The sequence below is a fragment of the Saccopteryx bilineata genome, chromosome 1, assembly GCF_036850765.1.
Source record: "Saccopteryx bilineata isolate mSacBil1 chromosome 1, mSacBil1_pri_phased_curated, whole genome shotgun sequence".
Lineage (NCBI taxonomy): Eukaryota > Metazoa > Chordata > Mammalia > Chiroptera > Emballonuridae > Saccopteryx > Saccopteryx bilineata.
This window is the reverse complement of record NC_089490.1, coordinates 182,214,964-182,234,144: the sequence shown is the minus strand read 5'-3', so window position 1 is coordinate 182,234,144 and position 19,181 is coordinate 182,214,964.

Genomic DNA, 19,181 nt, shown 5'->3' with positions numbered 1-19,181 from the left:
AAAGATGATAAATAGCCTTGTGTCAATTCAAGTCATGTTTCCCCCCCAAATTAGTTTTGTCACACACTTACCAAATAAATTATCTTCAGAGCTTTATAAATTTAAAGATATGACTGTACTCATCAATAAGAGAAACTTATTAAATAATTTTTAATATTTAATAATACACCTTTTGACATTATTTCCTCAGGCTAGGAGGTATGAAGACAACCAAATCTCATGCCAAGATTCACAACATTTTAAGGGCTCCTGACTGTCCTTTGTGGAGCCCCAGGCCCAGCATGGCCATGGATTCCACTCCCTCTTAAAGAACCTCCTTCCTTCCTAGTTCACAACCACTCTTGAGGGGTGGGAAGACCAGCTAGGACCTAAGGCAGGAGCCCGATGTACAGCTACTCTATCCTTTTGGGTAGGAACTCCCAGTCTTATTAAGTGGGATGACCCCTTTTCAATTGTACAGACTCCAGAGCTAGATTGCTGAGTACAGACCCGTGCTTGCCTACTTCCTGTAAGACCCCAAACAAGTCATTTCACCTCTTTGTACCTCAGCACCCTCTTCAGTTACAGACGAGAGTGAGGACAGCTCCTATTTCATGGGATGGCTATAGGCACTCAAGTTACTTCAAGTGGAACTTTTAGAGGGGTACCAAGGACATAGTAATCTCTCAATAAACGTCAGATATTATTATTATTATCACTATTAGTTTACATGTCTGTGGTAGGCAGAATAATGTCCCTCCCCCAGCATGTTTGCACCCTAATCCCCATCACCTGTTACAGAACAGACTGGGACATACCCTCCTAGAATATGGCTCTGTAGAAGTAATTAAGTTAAGGACCTTTAGCTGAGGAGATGATCCTGGATTATCAGGGTGTTCCCAACCTAATCACAGGAATCCTCCGAAGGGGAAAACTTCTGCCTGAGGTGGCAGGAGGAGAGGCGACAGCGGGGAAGCAGTCAGAGAGAAGCGGCATGGCTGACTTTGAAGATGAAGAAAGAAGCCAGAAGGAAAACGTGGGACAGCCATAGAGTCGGAGATTATTGGGTCACGGAAAGAAGAACGTTCTGGAACATGCGGTGTTTGCTCTTTCTGAGTGTCCCTCCTGTTGCGTCTTGATTGCTCTCTGCTATACTTCATTGGGATCGTTGGCCTGTCCCCCATCCACCTGTGAGGTCCTGGAGGGCAGAAGCTATGCCTTGTTCACTCCTCCACTCGAATCCCATGCCTGGCAGAGAGCCTGACTTAGAGTGGGTGTTTATTGGGTATTTGGTGAATGAATGAATATTAAATGAGTGATCCATCTTTCTCTCCTGGTCTCTTTTGTCATTGGGTACATACACATGTGAGAACAAATGACTGGGATGAATGCATCTGTCTTCTTCTCACAAGACCACGTGGGTCTGAATACGCAGTATTGTTACCATGTGCATCACTAGAGGTGGGCATGGCTCCCCTACTACCTAACCACATTCATTTTTCTTTTGTAGAGGCAACAAAGATACCAAGGAAGGATCAAGTAAGAGCAGCGGTACTGGACTCACTGAGCAAGAGACTTTGTGAGCCAGTAGAATAATACCTGGCAAGCACTGACTTAGGAACTGTTCATGTGTTCCACATCCCAGGAACCCTGGGCCTTCATCGCGATGTTATGCCTGCCGTTAAATCATTCACAGGGTCACCTTGGCAAATAGCAACAGACATATCAGCAAAAGGAAATATTTTGATTCTTTCATTTCCATTTGACATAGACTTGCCTTTTCAAAGCACAGGGCCCTTACTTCTTGATAGGTCAGGTCACAAAGACCTGCCTGTGTTGAGTATGGTTGAATGAATTGGACAAGGGCAATTAGCTGCGGTTGTCTCATATTAGTCAGAAGCAAACGAGGATCAATGTCAGGAAGAGGCACAGAAGTCAGGTACACCCAGATAGCATTTTCTTCCTAATATTTAGACCACAATGCAGACAGTACTTTGGGTAGAAGGGAAAAAAAAAAAAGAAGAAAAGGACAGAAAGAAAAAGAACTCCACAAAATACCAAAGCTATGTGTTTCCTGACTAGTATCCAAATTTAAATCACAAGATCTCTAGGCATCCTGCCCCTTGGTGAGGGACCATCAGCTGGTACTTTGTAACCTACTTCTAAGAAGTTTTAAATTGATCATTTAGATATGGACTCACTTTCACTCAGTCCTTGGCCTTGTTCAAACTTGCTGATGTGGTAATAAGCCTTGCAAATTGCTGAGAAAAAGAAAGTATTTTTGATTTCAGAAATTTTCCAAAATTTGGAGAAACCACAACATTGTACAGAGCTGGTGTGGGTTCCTGGCTATCTGGGCACCTTCTTAGATGAGAGAGGCTCTTTCCTTGGGAAGGTGAGGATGGTTACCACTCCCGCCAGCAGCCAGGAGCTGGGACAAAGGGCACTTTGCCTGGCTATTGTAAGACAACCCTCACCAGGTAGAAGCACCCTGTGCTGCTCTCTCTGTCTCTGCCTTAAAAAAAAATACCCACCAACCCCATCACATATAGAGAAGAAATCCTCACGTTTTCACATGTGAGACTCAGTTGTGATGCCTGTAAAAATGCAGAGTCCTGGGCTCCACACCCCTGAGGTCTGGGGTGTGGGGCCCAAGACTCTGCAGTCTTACGATCCTGACAGCACAACTGGAGAAAGCCCGCTGTCGAAGCCTGTACAAGTTTCCTGTGCGACAGCCACTGATGAGACATTATTAATACCCAAGAGAAAACCGAGAAACACAGAGATGCAGAGGCTCTTTTGAAAGACTGATGTATTGTGCTAGTTCAAGTACGTTCATGGCGACTCTAGATGTTATTTATTTGAGATGCTACTTTGTGCTGGGCTTGGCGCCAGGCCTTCACGGGGAATCTCTACTCCTTTTGCAGAAGAGGAAACAGAAACCCAGAGAAATTAAGAAAATTTCTGCTGGACTGCAGGTCCCAAGGGTTAAGGATAGAATACAAGGCCAGGTTCCTGAACCCACAGAGCCCACCTGTGCTCCCCTCTGCTGTGCTGTCTGTGGTATCAACAGACACTCCATAAATATAACGCCGGACAGGCCTCCCTCTTCCTTTCCCTACATCCGGGGCACCAGCATTTCTCAGGGTCAATGGCTTTTATTCAAAAGTGTTTGTTATTCTATTTCCCCCTGCAGTGGATGTCATAAGGAGACTTACTCCTGATTTTAATTAGACTACTTAGAATCCCATAAGCTCCTATTGGTACCAGGGGGAAAAAAGTCTTCAAGGAGTCCATCTATATCAGGGGTCCCCAAACTACGGCCCACGGGCCACATGTGGCCCCCTGAGGCCATTTATCCGGCCCCCGCCACACTTTTGGAAGGGGCACCTCTTTCATTGGTGGTCAGTGAGAGGAGCATAGTTCCCATTGAAATACTGGTCAGTTTGTTGATTTAAATTTACTTGTTCTTAATTTTAAAATTGTATTTGTTCCTGTTTTGTTTTTTTACTTTAAAATAAGATATGTGTGTGCATCGGGATTTATTCATAGTTGGTTTTTTTTTTTTATTATAAATTTTTATTAATGTTGATGGGATGACATTAATAATTCAGGGTACATATATTCAAAGAAAACATGTCTAGGTTATCTTGTCATTAAATTATGTTGCATACCCCTCACCCAGAGTCAGATTGTCCTCCGTCACCCTCTGTCTAGTTTTCTCTGTGCCCCTCCCCCTCCCCCTAACTCTCTCCCTCCCTCCCTCCTGTATCCTCCCTCCCCCCACCCCTGGTAACCACCACTCTCTTGTCCATGTCTCTTAGTCTCGTTATTATGTTCCACCAATGTATGGAATCATGTAGTTCTTGTTTTTTTTCTGATTTACTTATTTCACTCCGTATAATGTTATCAAGATCCCACCATTTTGCTGTAAATGATCTGATGTCATCATTTCTTATGGCTGAGTAGTATTCCATAGTGTATATGTGCCACATCTTCTTTATCCAGTCTTCTATTGAAGGGCTTTTTGGTTGTTTCCATGTCTTGGCCACTGTGAACAGTGCTGCAATGAACATGGGGCTACATGTGTCTTTACGTATCAATGATTCTGAGGATTTGGGGTATATACCCAGTAGAGGGATTGCTGGGTCATAAGGTAGTTCTATTTGCAGTTTTTTGAGGAACCACCATACTTTCCTCCATAATGGTTGTACTACTTTACATTCCCACCATCATAGTTGTTTTTTTTTATAGTCCGGCCCTCCTACAGTCTGAGGGACAGTGAACTGGCCCCCTGTGTAAAATGTTTGGGGACCCCTGATCTATATCGAAAGAGACTTAGCCTCCTTTACAGAGTGGCTTTTCTGCTACTTCTCTCTGGCCCTGAGCATTTAGGGTGAAGGCGCTCTAGGCCTCACAGAGGCATTAGAGCTTCGGGCACTAAGGAACCATCCTGCAAGATGCTGAGTTGTGACACAGATCGGATATCACTGATGGGCACATTTAATAAACCAATCAGTGAGTGGAAGAGCAAGGAAGCCATTTGTCTATTTATATCCCAGGGACAATATGTAATCATCTCTTTCCTCCGCAGAAGAACCCACATGGAAGTGTGGGCCAAGTTAGGAGAACACGCCGAGTGAGCACTCAGAGACCAGTGCCAGGCATGCTCTTTCTAACCCCGGGCATCCAGCAGGGCCACGGCTAGGGGGCGACCAGGGCTCCGAGGCTGGGGAGGCCCTCAGTGGGTGGAGATGCGCCCAGGGGGAGCTGCAGTCGAGGAGGGGCCTGGGCCTGCACAGGATCTAAAAGCAGCTCTTGCAGAAAGAGCATGAGAAATCTATAAACAGTCATTGTATTTCCAAAGATAAAATAGGTTAAAGGCAGCTGATCAGAGACATTCTTTTTTCTTACGTTCAGCCCAACATGAGCAGTTAGCGTTGAGGGAAACTGCACCCCGAATATTTATGAGACTAAACCTTTGACGACAGCAAGCCCTCTGCTCTACTGCAAGTTGAGTTGTCTATGCAGTAGCCAGGTCAGTCACTCAGCGACACCCACTTATCAGCCCCCAATTTGACTGCACCAGTGTAGGGAGGCCAGCCATTTGAAGAGTTAACCTCTCACACAATCAATCTCACCACCCACACCTCTTTTTTTTTTTAATAATTTTATTTTTTTAATGGGGCGACATCAATAAATCAGGATACATATATTCAAAGATAACAAGTCCAGGTTATCTTGTCGTTCAATTATGTTGCATACCCATCACTCAAAGTCAGATTGTCCTCTGTCACCTTCTATCTAGTTTTCTTTGTGCCTCCCCTTTCCCTCTCCCTCTCCCCCCTCCCCCCATAACCACCACACTCTTATCAATGTCTCTTAGTCTCACTTTTATGTCCCACCTACGTATGGAATAATGCAGTTCCTGTTTTTTTTCTGATTTACTTATTTCACTTCGTATAATGTTATCAAGATCCCACCATTTTGTTGTAAATGATCCGATGTCATCATTTCTTATGGCTGAGTAGTATTCCATAGTGTATATGTGCCACATCTTCTTTATCTAGTCATCTATTGATGGGCTTTTTGATTGTTTCCATATCCTGGCCATTGTGAACAATGCTGCAATAAACATGGGGCTGCATGTGTCTTTATGTATCAATGTTTCTGAGTTTTTGGGGTATATACCCAGTAGAGGGATTGCTGGGCCATAAGGTAGTTTTATTTTCAGTTTTTTGAGGAACCACTATACTTTCTTCCATAATGGTTGTACTACTTTACATTCCCACCAACAGTGTATGAGGGTTCCTTTTTCTCCACAGCCTCTCCAACATTTGCTATTACCTGTCTTGTTAATAATAGCTAATCTAACAGGTGTGAGGTGGTATCTCATTGCAGTTTTGATTTGCATTTCTCTAATAACTAAAGAAGATGAGCATCTTTTCATATATCTGTTGGCCATTTGTATTTCTTCCTGGGAGAATTGTCTGTTCATGTCCTCTTCCCATTTTTTTAATGGATTGTTTGTTTGTTTGTTGTTGAGTTTTATGAATTCTTTGTATATTTTAGATATTAGACCCTTATCTGAGCTGTTTGTTTGAAAATATCATTTCCCATTTAGTTGGCTGTCTGTTTATTTTGTTATCAGTTTCTCTTGCTGAGCAAAAACTTCTTAGTCTGATGTAGTCCCATTCATTTATCTTTGCCTTCACTTCTCTTGCCTTTGGAGTCAAATTCATAAAATGCTCTTTAAAACCCAGGTCCATGAGTTTAGTGCCTATGTCTTCTTCTATGTACTTTATTGTTTCAGGTCTTATGTTTAGATCTTTAATCCATTTTGAGTTAATTTTAGTACAGGGGGACAAACTGTAGTCCAGTTACATTCTTTTGCATGTGGCTTTCCAGTTTTCCCAGCACCATTTATTGAAGAGGCTTTCTTTTCTCCATTGTGTGTTGTTGGCCCCTTTATCAAAAATTATTTGACTATATATATGTGGTTTTATTTCTGGACTTTCTATTCTGTTCCATTGGTCTGAGTGTCTATTTTTCTGCCAGTACCATGCTGTTTTGATTGTTGTGGCCCTATAATATAGTTTGAAGTCAGGTATTGTAATGCCCCCAGTTTTATTCTTTTTCTTTAGGATTGCTTTGGCTATTCGGGTTTTTTTTATAGTTCCATATAAATCTGATGATTTTTTGCTTCATTTCTTTAAAAAATGTCATTGGAATTTTGATGGGAATTGCATTAAATTTGTATATTGCTTTGGGTAATATGGCCATCTTGATTATATTTATTCTTCCTAACCAAGAACAAGGAATATTCTTCTATCTCATTTTATCTTTTTTGATTTCCCTTAACTATGGTTTATAGTTTTCATTATATAAGTCCCTTACATTCTTTGTTATGTTTATTCCTAAGTATTTTATTTTTTTTTGTTGCAATCGTGGAGGGGATTATTCTTTTGAGTTTGTTCTCAAATGTTTCATTGTTGGCATATAGAAAGGCTATGACTTCTGTATGTTAATTTTGTATCCTGCGACCTTACTGTATTGGCTTATTGTTTCTAGTAGTCTTTTTGTGGATTCTTTGGGGTTTTCGATGTATAGGATCACATCATCTGCAAAAAGTGATACCTTTACTTCTTCTTTTCTGATATGGATGCCTTTTATTTCTTTGTCTTGTCTGATTGCTCTGGCTAGAACCTCTAGAACCACATTAAATAAGAGTGGAGAGAGTGGATAACCCTGTCTGGTTCCTAATTTAAGGGGGAAAGCCTTCAGTTTTGTGCCATTTAATATGATGTTAGCTGATGGTTTATCATATATGGCCTTTATCATGTTGAGATATTTTCCTTCTATACCCATTTTGTTGAAAGTCTTAAACATAAAATTGTGTTGTATTTTATCGAAAACCTTTTCTGCATCTATTGATAAGATCATGTGGTTTTTGTTCTTTGTTTTGTTGATATGGTGTATTACATTAACCGTTTTACGTATGTTGAACCATCCTTGAGATTCTGGGATGAATCCCACTTGATCATGATGTATTATCTTTTTAATATGTTGTTGTATTCAATTTGCTAGTATTTTGTTTAGTATTTTAGCATCTGTATTCATTAGAGATATTGGTCTGTAGTTTTCTTTTTTTGTGCCATCCTTGCCTGGTTTTGGTATGAGGGTTATGTTGGCTTCATAAAATGTGTTTGGAAGTATTGCTTCTTCTTCAATTTTTTGGAAGACTTTGAGTAGAATAGGAACCAAGTCTTCTTTGAATGTTTGATAAAATTTGCTAGTCTAGCCGTCAGGGCCTGGACTTTTATTTTTGGGGAGGTTTTTAATGGTTTTTTCTATTTCTTCTCTACTAATAGGTCTGTTTAGGCTTTCTGCTTCTTCTTGACTCAGTCTAGGAAGTTTGTATTGTTCGCTCTAGGACTTTATCCATTTCTTCTAGGTTGTTGAATTTAGTGGCATAAAGTTTTTCATAGTATTCTACAATAATTCTTTGCATATCTACGGTGTCCGTGGTGATTTCTCCTCTTTCATTTTGGATTTTGTTTATATGAGTTCTTTCTCTTTTTTCCTTGGTAAGTCTTGCCAAGGGTTTGTTAATTTTGTTGATCTTTTCAAAGAACCAGCTCCTTATTCTATTAATTTTTTCTATAGTTTTTCTGTTCTCTATTTCATTTATTTCTGCTCTAATTTTTATTATCTCCTTTCTTCGGCTGGTTTTGGGTTGTCTTTGTTCTTCTTTTTCTAGTTCCTTAAGGTGTGAAGTTAAGTGGTTCACTTGGGCTTTCTCTTGTTTGTTCATATATGCCTGAAGTGATATGAACTTCCCTCTTATCACTGCTTTTGCTGCATCCCATAGATTCTGATATGTTGTATTGTCATTTTCATTTGTCTGTATATATCTTTTGATCTCTGCACTTATTTCTTCTTTGACCCATTCATTTTTTAAAAGTATGTTGTTTAGTTTCCACATTTTTGTGGGATATTTTCCCTCTTTTTTGCAGTTGAATTCTAGTTTCAAGGCTTTATGATCAGAAAATATGCTTGGTACAACTTCGATTTTTCTGAATTTTCTGATGTTGTTTAGTGGCCCAATTCTTGAGAATGATCCATGTACACTGGAGAAAAATGTATACTCAGTCACTTTGGGATGAAATGTCCTGTAGATGTCTATCATATCCAGGTGCTCTAGTGTTTTGTTTAAGGCCACTACATCTTTGTTGATTCTCTGTTTGAATGACCGATCTAGAGCCGTCAGCGGTGTATTGAGGTCTCCAAGTATGATTGTATTTTTGTCAGTTTTTGTTTTAAGGTCAATAAGTAGCTGTCTTATATATTTTGGTGCTCCTTGGTTTGGTGCATATATATTAAGAATTGTTATGTCTTCTTGATTCAGTGTCCCCTTAGCCATTATGAAATGGCCATTTTTGTCTCTGAGTACTTTTGCTGTCTTGTAGTCAGCATTATCAGATATGAGTATTGCTATGCCTGCTTTTTTTTGGATGTTATTTGCTTGGAGTATTGTTTTCCAGTCTTTCACTTTGAACTTGTTTTTATCCTTGTTACTTAGATGAGTTTCTTGTAGGCAGCATACAGTTGAATTTTCTTTTTTAATCCATTCTGCTACTCTGTGCCTTTTTATTGGTGAGTTTAATCCGTTAACATTTAGTGTAATTATTGACACTTGTGAGTTCCCTATTGCCATTTTATATCTTGCTTTCTGTTAGTTTTGTGTCTTGTTTGATTCTTCTCTTTTGTTTTTCTATCTTTTGTTTTTATTTGGTTGTATTCCATACATCTTTCCTCTGTTGCTATCTTTTTTAAATCATGTGCTTCTGTGGTGGTTTTTCCAATGGTAGTTACCTTTAAGTAATGAAAAGGGTTCCTACCCTGTTCATTGTAGTGCACTATCTTGTGAGTACTTTTGCACTCCATTGTCCTTTGCTACTGTTAATCTCCATCCTCTCCCACCCCCCCTTTCTTTTTGTTGTTGTCACAGTTTAAATTTGGTTTTATTGTGTTCTTCTTGGAGCTTTTACTTGTGGCTTTGTTTTTTTTTTTTTTTGTTCTTTGTATCTGATTGGAGAACCCACTTTGGTAATTCCTGGAGTGGGGGTTTTCTGATGATAAATTCCCTCATCTTTTCTGTATCTGTGAATGTTGTTTATTTCTTCTTTATATTTGAAGGATAGCTTTGATGGGTATAGTATTTGTGGCTGAAAGTTCCTCTCTTTCAGGACTTTAAATATTGGGGTCCACTCTCTTCTAGCTTGTAGAGTTTCTGTTGAGAAATTGGATGATAATCTAATGGACCTTCCTTTATATGTTATATTCTTCTTTTCCCTGGCTGCCTTGAGAATTTTTTCTTTGCCATTGGTTTGTGCCAATTTTATTATGATGTGCCTTGGAGTAGGTTTGTTGGGGTTAAAAAAACTCAGAATTCTGTTTGCTTCTTGAATTTGAGGTTTTAATTTTTTCCACAGGCTTGGGAAGTTCTTATCTATTATTTGTTTGAGTATGTTCTCCATTCCATTTTCTCTCTCTTCTCCCTCTGATATACCTATTATTCTTATGTTATTCTTTTTGATGGAGTCAGATAATTCCTGTAGGGCTATCTCATTTTTTTTTAATTTTTGAGTCTCTTTCTTCTTCTCTCTGTTGTGCCTCAAATTGCTTGTCTTCTATTTCACTAATCCTACCTTCTATCTGGCCTGTTCTATTAGCTAAGCTTTTTACCTCGTTTTTCAGCTCATGAATTGAGTTTTTCATCTCTGTTTGATTTGTTTTTATAGTTTCAATTTCCTTGGAAATATATTCTTTGTGTTCATTGAGTTGTTTTCTGAGCTCCCTAAATTGCCTTTCTGTGTTTTCTTGTATATCTCTGAGTATTTTTAGGATTTGTATTTTAAATTCTCTGTCATTTAACTCTAAGGTTTCCAATATATTAAATTTTTTCTCCATAAATTTTTCCTCATCTATCTGTGTTACCTCTCTTTCTTTTGTATCCATGATATTTGATTTTATCTTACTTAATGGCATCTGGGGGTGATTTTGTTGATAGTATTAATGAGATTTAATAAAGAATAAAAAGTTAAAAAATAAAAAATCAAAAAGAGGTTTTTTTAAAAAAAATTATTAAAGAAAAATAAAATAAAAATATAAAAAAAGGAAATTATTTCCCCCCCCCTCCTTTTTTCCTCTCCTCTCCTCTCCCCTCTTTCTTGAGAAAATCTTGTGGTGAACTGTGAATTATATTGTAATAAATAGAGCAAACAATGCTGTAATGGAGGGTCTGAATTGGGGAGAAGTAATAAAGGGGCAAAAAAAGGAGGTATGGACCCACAAAAAGCAAATAAGGAAAAAATTTGGGTCAAGAATTAAATGATTTGCTTTTAGGTGTTGGTTGACTAAGAGTTATGATGAGAGGAATAAGAGGGAAACAGGAAAATGGGGGGAAAATTAAAAAATTACTATTGTATTTAGTGGAACAAGAACTAGATAAAATGGGGAGTCAGGGATGGGAGCACTGCTAGTGAGTTAAAAAGGTGAAGTAAAAACCCCCCAAATTGCCACAAACATAAATTTGAGTCCCAGATAAGATAATTTGTTTGTTATTGAGGTTTGAATGAGAGGAGACATAAAGGAGAAAGGAAGAATCTAATATAGAGGGAGAAAATAAAGAGAGAGAGAGAGAGAAAAGAGGGTACCACTAAAAGAAGAAAAAAGAAAAAAGAGGAGAGAGAGAGCGAGAGATAGAGAGTTAAGGGTTTTGGAGTGCAACCCTCATAGAGAGAAAAGAAGAGGAAAGAAAAGATAATAGGAGATGTAACACTTATGGGTAGTGTAGTTCAAGGAGAGGAGAGGGTAAGACCGGCAGAGAGTTGAACGACCAAATTGGAGGAGGAAAAAAAAATTAAGAATGAAGATAAAAGAAACAAACGAACAAATATAATAAAATGGGAGAGGTTATAAAGTCTGCGGATTATTCTTGATTTTGAGAGGTTATCTTCTTGCTTTTTCTTTTCTCTCCCTCTTCCTGGTCAGTGAGTTTGTACCCCAGGTTCTGTCCCTTTGGCATGCTCAGGTAGAGGTTTGCAGTTGATAAGTCTCTATGGCGATGTCATGTATTGTGCTTCAGTCTCGTTGGCAGTTGAGGCTCATTAGCATTTATAGGCTCCAACAGTGAGAGAGTCCGTGTTCCTGGAGCCTCTCTCCTAGTCTTTCCTTCCTCAATTAGTAGCCTGATAATCCAGCTATGGGGTTGCTGCTGCCTCTCCTGGATAGTAAGAGGCTCAAAGAGCTGGCAACTCCCCACTCTATTCCCACTCAGCACAGGGCTCTGGGTAAGGCTCAGTCAGTCAGAGCTGCTAGCATAATCAGGTGGGGCTTCCGCCCACTCAAAGACCTCTGGCTCTGCCACTCTGTCCGGTAACATGGGCAGGCACGCACTCCTGGGGCACTTGGAGGAATCTCTTGCTCACTCTCTGTGCGCAGATCAGGATATCAGGATGGCAGTCTCACACTCTGAGTGAAACCCCTGCCCGCACGGAAAAGTTCAAGCATTGGAATTGGCTCTCGCTCCGTCCCTGTGTGCGACTTTTTCAGGGTGCTGGGGCGGCCTGGAGATTCCACTTTTGGCCCACACAAAGGCCTCTGACTCTGCCCCTCTGTGGGATAACATGGGCGCCCACTGCCGAGGCGCTCGGAGGAATCTCTCGCTTACTATCTGTGAGTGCAGACCAGGATATCAGGCTGGCAGGCTCATCCTCTGAGTGAAACCCCGCCCGCATGGAAAAGTTCCAGCGTTGGAATTGGCTCTCGCTCCCTCCCCATGCGCGGCTTTTTCAGGGTGCTGGGGTGGCCCGGAGATTCCACTTTCGGCCCACACAAAGGCCTCTGACTCTGCCTCTCTGTGGGATAACACAGGCGCCCACTTCCGGAGCTTTCGAAGGAATCTCTTGCCCACTATCTGCGCGTGCCAACCAGGAGATCGGGGAAAATGGCTGCCCCACTTGTCTTTCTTTGTCTGGGTTTGGTGCGAGTGTTAGCTTATATTGCCTGGGTTGCCACAGGCACAGTTTTTCCTCGGCTTGGATCTTCGTGCCACAGCCTGGTTTGGCCGTTTGTGCCGCAGCCTGGATCTATTCACCCCCTTTGCCTGCCTTAGTTTCTATATTCTCAGTTCCCAGTGAAAGCAGCCCTATTTAGGTTAGTGAGGAAGGCGGAGCATTTCTTACTCCCTATTTCCTTCAGGGTTTGATTATATATTTAGCCAATTTTTCGCTCAACCATACCTTCAGGTGTATTGCGAAACATCTGGAGGCTCCAAGGATAGGTTTTTCTGTTTCTGGTTGAAGATCTTGTTGAGTTTTGGGGGAAATTTATCGGTATCGCTTCCTACCACGCCATTACTCTGACATCATCTCCCATACTTCTTCTTGATCAGTTCTGGATCAGACTCTGATCACCCAAAGAACATGTGACTTCAGTTCTTGTGATGAGTATTTGCTGTTTTTCTGTCCAGTTTTCCCTCCAGTATGGGGCATGCTTCCTGTCTCTCTCTATAGTGTTAGGTTAGGACTAGCTGTGTCCCCATAGTGGGACTCACCCACCCCACCCATACTGTATTTCCTGCAACCTACAAACTTGGAATAGGGTGACTGAGCTTCCTCCTCAGCGATGGGATCAGTAGCCCTTGACCTGAGAAGCTTCTCTGTGGCATGTTTTTCTGCCCTGTGAGCTAGACAGGCAGTGGAGGCGGGGCTGTAGAGGGGAAGAGAAGAATGGAGCAGAAACCAGAGCAGGAGACAGATATGGGGAGGCCCTGGGGCTGTTCAGTCCCTGGTTCAGTGTTCCTGCTGTCCACAAATTCCTCAATGCCACTGAACTGGATCCAACGGTCTCTGCAATTTGCATTCATTTGCATTCATATTGTTCTCTCTGGATGACCCACCTGCTTTTCCTCCACGTGGTAAAGCGTGAGAACTGTCATGCTTGATTTGGTTGCCCACGTGGTTTCCCCAGTATTGTCTCAGGGATCATCATGTGGACAAAGGCATTGCCTTTCCCTGAAATATCCAAGTTCGCTGTAGAACTCCTATCATAGCAATAAATATTTATGAAGCATCTATTTACAGTGTTTACTCAATATAGTGATGGTAAACAGAAACTAACAGGTAAATGACCAAGCTAGGATTCCACAACTCTGAAGGTTCTACTCTATGGAAAGGTCATCCACCTAGCGGTTTGCAAACTAGTGTGATGACCACAGTGACCCCAGTTCTCACTCCAGAGCTGCTTAATTAGAAGTTTGGAGTGGAGAAGTAGCAAGGTATAGTTTTTAAAACATTTTAAAAGTTAAAAGCTTAAAAAAAAAGCACATGTATATTCAACAAATATTTACTAAGCACTTCTCTATCAGAATTAGGTTTGGCTAAAAAAAAAAAATAATAGTAACAACCACAACCATGCAGCTTAAACAAGGTAGAGGCTTTTTGTGTGTTTTGTCTTTCATGAGAAAAACATCCAGAGGCAGGCCATCTAGACTTGGGACCAAAGACGCAGGCCCTTCTTAGAGTGGTTTTTATAAGTAAGCTTACCTCATGGACACAGTCATAGGTATTGCAGCTCCAGCCATCACACCGATGTTCCAAGCAGTAGAAAGGAAGACAAGCCAAAGGCAAAGGGGCATGCTTTCTTTAAAGAGTAAGCCTCCTTCACAGTGTTTTCCAAGAAACTTCATCCCATGTCTCCTGCTTAGAATTCTTCAACCACTTCTATTGACAAGAGAGGCTGCAGGTATAGTATTATGGCTGGGCACAACTGCTGGAGCTGATAGCATAGGGACTGAGTTAATAAGGAGGAAGGGGAGCATGGATGCCAGCTGGGAAACGGCAGCCTTAGCACGGTCCATTATATGCTAAGTACTGCTCTAGGCCGTGATACAGCAATGAAAAGACAGTCATTAACTGCTTTCATGGAGCTTGCATTCAGTACGGAAATACACAAGAAATAAGGAAAAAAATAAATATTATAATTTTAATGCGTGATAAGTAAGAGCGGTAATTTTAAATAGAGCAAAGAAAATGAAGATCTCTCTGAGCAGGTGACATTTGAGCAGAGACCTGATTGATGTGACGGAGGTGGGAACGGTGTTCTGGGCAGAGGGAACACCACTCATCAAGGCCTCAGAGCAGGACGATACAATGAGTACTCTGGTGGCAAACACTGATTCAAACCTTTTTAAAGCCTTGCATAGCCTGTTCAGCTGAGATGAAAAATTCTCTGGGTTACATTAATTGGAGGAACAATGTAAGCATCATTCCATTAGTGATGTTTTATTTATTTACAAAGCACATTTTCTTATCAATATGATAGGTATTGCCTGACCTGTGGTGGCGCAGTGGATAAAGCGTCGACCTGAAAATGCTGAGGTCGCCGGTTCAAAATCCTGGACTTGCCTGGTCAAGGCACATATGGGAGTTGATGCTTCCTGCTCCTCCCCCCTTCTCTCTCTCTGTCTCTCTCTCTCTCTCCCTCTCTCTCCTTTCTAAAATGAATAAATAAAAAAATTAAAAAAAATATGATAGGTATTGACATTGCAAGTTATTACCATTAGTCTTGTTAGTGTAATTGTAATACCAGATATCTCCTGCTCCCTTAAAGTGTCACATGGGTATATTTTTAAAAATTAAAGTGAGTTACTACAATACATTAAATATCAATATATTCTATTTGCATTTCAGAACTTTCATTTTGTTAAAATAATTTCAGCTTCTTGGATGACATCAGAATAATGGTGCATGAGAGACACCCTTGATCTCTCCCCTTGAAATTTCATCAAATTGAAAAGCTATAATGCAGTGAGAGAACATCAGCTGGGCTTGAAGGCATGCCTGAAACATCCACTTGTGGAATTTATTAAAGGTCAAGAGAGGGGTGTATAAGAGAAGACACACTTGTGGGCTCTGGAGAGGGGAGAAGCCCAGAGTGACTAAGTCTCCTTCTGTGAGGAGGAGCAGACAGATTGAGGGGTAGAGGGGAAGATACTAAGCCAAAATAATGGAAGAATAAGGGGTCACAGTCAGTGTTCCCACTGTGAGCAACTGGCACTCAGCACAGAGACAGAGGAAACCAAAGAGTGGCTCCAGCCTCCCAGAACCCACCTCCCTCCCCTTGCAGGGTATGGAGAATGGCAGAGACTTACCCTGCAGTGAGCTCTCCAGAGCCACTCTCTTTCCTGAAGAACAGAGGTGCTCTGTATCTGGTCCCCTGGTCTGTTGAGATATGGGTAGGAGCACCTGGAGGCCTGAGACCACCATTGTTAAAGATGTAAAGCCCTCACAATAGGCCTTGTCTATCATCATGACTGCAGCCCTGGCTCCATCATTGCAACAGCAACATCTCAGGGGAGGTCAGTCCAGGAAATTCACAAAGCTAAAACTTGAAATACAGCACCACCTATGGGAAGAAAACAAAAACCTCTCAAAACTGATAACTTATTTTTTGAATTTTATTTTCTTTAATTTTTATATTTTTGTGGGTGTTTTGTTTGTTTTTGATTTTTGGTTTTTGTTTATTGTGATCTTTCTTACTTTTCATTATTTAAAATTTTTATATTGTTCATTGTATTTTTTAGTTGTTTTTTGTTAGATTTCTTAACAATATTACTCTCAAATGCTTTCAAGGAAGAAGAAAATTAATACCATGACTACACAAGAAAGAGATGTAGTACAACAAAAAATTAATAATCTCTAGAAAGCAATCCCAATCACATAGAAACCTTGAAGTTAAATGATAGAGAATTCAAAATTGAAGTTCTTAAAATACTCATTGGATGAACAAAATGAGTACTTCACCAATGAGATTTAAACTTTAAAAAAGAACCAAACAGAGATGAAGAATTCAATATATGAATTGAAAAATAAGCTAATAGGTTTATCTAATAGAAAAGAGCAAATAGAGGAGTGAATCAGTGACATTGAAGACAGGCAACTAGAGATGCTATAGAAAGTAGAAGAGAGACACTCACGAATTTAAAAACATGATAGAGCTCTACAAGAATTATCTGACTCCATGAGAAAGAGCAATATAAGAATAATGGATATATCAGAAGAAGAAAAGAAAGAGAGGGAATGGAAAGCCTACTCAAACAAATAATTGATGAGAACTTTCCAAGCCTATGGAAAGAGTTAGATCCTTGAATGCAAGGAGCAAACAGAACACCAAGTTATCTTGATCCAAACAAACCTTCTCCAAGGCACATTGTAATAAACTGTTAAAAATCAATGGCAAAGAAAGAATCATCAAGGCAGCTAGGGAAAAGAAGAATATAACATCCAATGGAAAGCCCATTAGGTCTTCATCAGACTTCTCGCAGAAACTCTACAAGCCAGAAGAGAGTGGACCCAAACACTCAAAGTACTAAAAGAGAAGAATTACTAGCCAAGAATACTATATTCATCAAATATGATGGAGGAATAAAAATTTTACTGGACATACAGAAGCTGAGAGAAATTATCACCAGAAAACTCCTACTGCAAGAAATACTCAAGAGGACTATTTTACCAGACACAAAGAACAAAACTACAAGTAAAAGCTCCAACAGAGCTAAAATAAAAACAAGAATAATCTGTGACAACAATAACATAAAGCGGTGTTTCCGTAGTGTAGTGGTTATCACGTTCACCTAACAATAACATAAGAGGGGAGAGGATAAAGATCTGCAGTAGCAAAGGAGGATGGAGTACAGAAGCACTCATAAGACAAAGGACTCTTGCAAATATGAAAAATTTTCACTTAATAACCTTATGGTTATAAGTGAAACAAAACAAAACCAATACAACCAACCATAACAAAACCAATATTGAAACACATAGCTTAAGAAAAGAAGAAACGAGGGAAAGAAGTATGGAATACCACCAAACAGAAACAACTGACAAAACTACAAAAAGAAGAACCAAAGGAGATATAGAGTTACCAGAAAACAAAATGTGTAGCAGTTATAGAAAATCCTCAAACATCAATAATTACTCTAAATGTAAATGGACTGAACTCACCAATAAAGAGGCACAAAGTAGTAGATTGGATCAAAAGCAAAACACAACCTTATGCTGCCTTCAAGAGACATATCTAAGCTGCAAGGACAAAAGTAAAAGATTGAAAAATAATTCTCCAAGCAAATAATACTCAAAGAAAAGCAGGGGTAGCCATACAAATTTAAGATAATGCTGACTTCAAGACAACAAAGGTAACAAGAGACACAGATGGACATTTCATAATAATAAAGGGGACACTATATCAAGAAGATATAACACTTCTTAATATATATGCACCAAATCAGGGAGCATCAAAATAAATAAGACATATACTAACTATTTAAAAATAAGAACAGACAAAAATACAATCATACTTGGAGATCTCAATACACCATGAGCCTTAAACAACACACTAGACCAAATGGACATTGTAAACATTTACAGAATATTTCATTCCAGAACATCAGATTATACATTTTTTTCCCACTGTGATTGGAACATTCTCAAGAATAGACCACATGTTGGGCCACAAAACTAACTTCAACAAATTCAAGAAGATTGAAATTACACCAAGCATATTCTTTGACAATAAGTCTCTGAAATTAGAATGCAACTGCAAGAAGAAGTAAAGAATCCCACAAAAATGTGGAAATTAAACAACATACTTCTAAAAATGACTTGGTCAAAGAAGAAAAAATAGCAGACATCAAAAGATGTATACAGACAAACAAGAATGACAACGCAACACATAAAAACTTCTGGGATACAGTGAAAGCAGTAATAAGAGGGAAGTTTATATCAAGAAACAAGAAAGATATTAAGTAAACAATCTAACATCACATTTTAAAAAACTAGAAGAAGAAGAACAAAGGTAACCCAATTCAGCAGAAAACAAGAAATAGTAAAAATTAGAGCAGAACTAAATGAAATAGAGAACAAAATAACTATAGAAAAAATTAATACATACAACAAAGAGCTGGTTTCTTGGATAAGATCAGTAAAACTGACAAACCCCTAGCTAGACTCACTAAGGAAAAAAAGAGAAATCCAAAATGAAAGGGAATAAATTACCACAGACATCATTGATATATCCAGGATCATACTAGAATACTATGAAAGAATATATGTCACTAAATTTAACAACCTAGAAGAAATGGATAAGTTCACAGAACTATACAATTTTTCTAGCCTGAATTACGAGGAAGTGAAAAAGCTAAATAGGCCTATAGCAGGGAGGAAATAGAAACAACTATCAAAAACCTTCCCCAAAAATAAAAGTCAAGGGCCAGATGGCTGCACTATTGGATTCTACCAAATATTCAAAGAAGATTTGGTACCTATTCTTCTCAAAGTCTTCCAAAAATTAGAAGAAGCAATACTTCCTAACACATTTTATGAGGCCAACATAACCCTGATACCAAAACCTGGTAAGTACAACACAAATAAAGAAAACTACAGACCAATATCTATAATGAATACAGATGCAAAAATCCTAAACAAAATACTAGCAAATCAAATACAATACATTAATAATAAAAAAAATACATCACAATCAATTGAGATTCTTCCAGGAACAAAAGGATGATTCAACATATGTAAATTAATCAACATAATATACTACATCAACAAAACAAAGGACAAAAATCATATGAT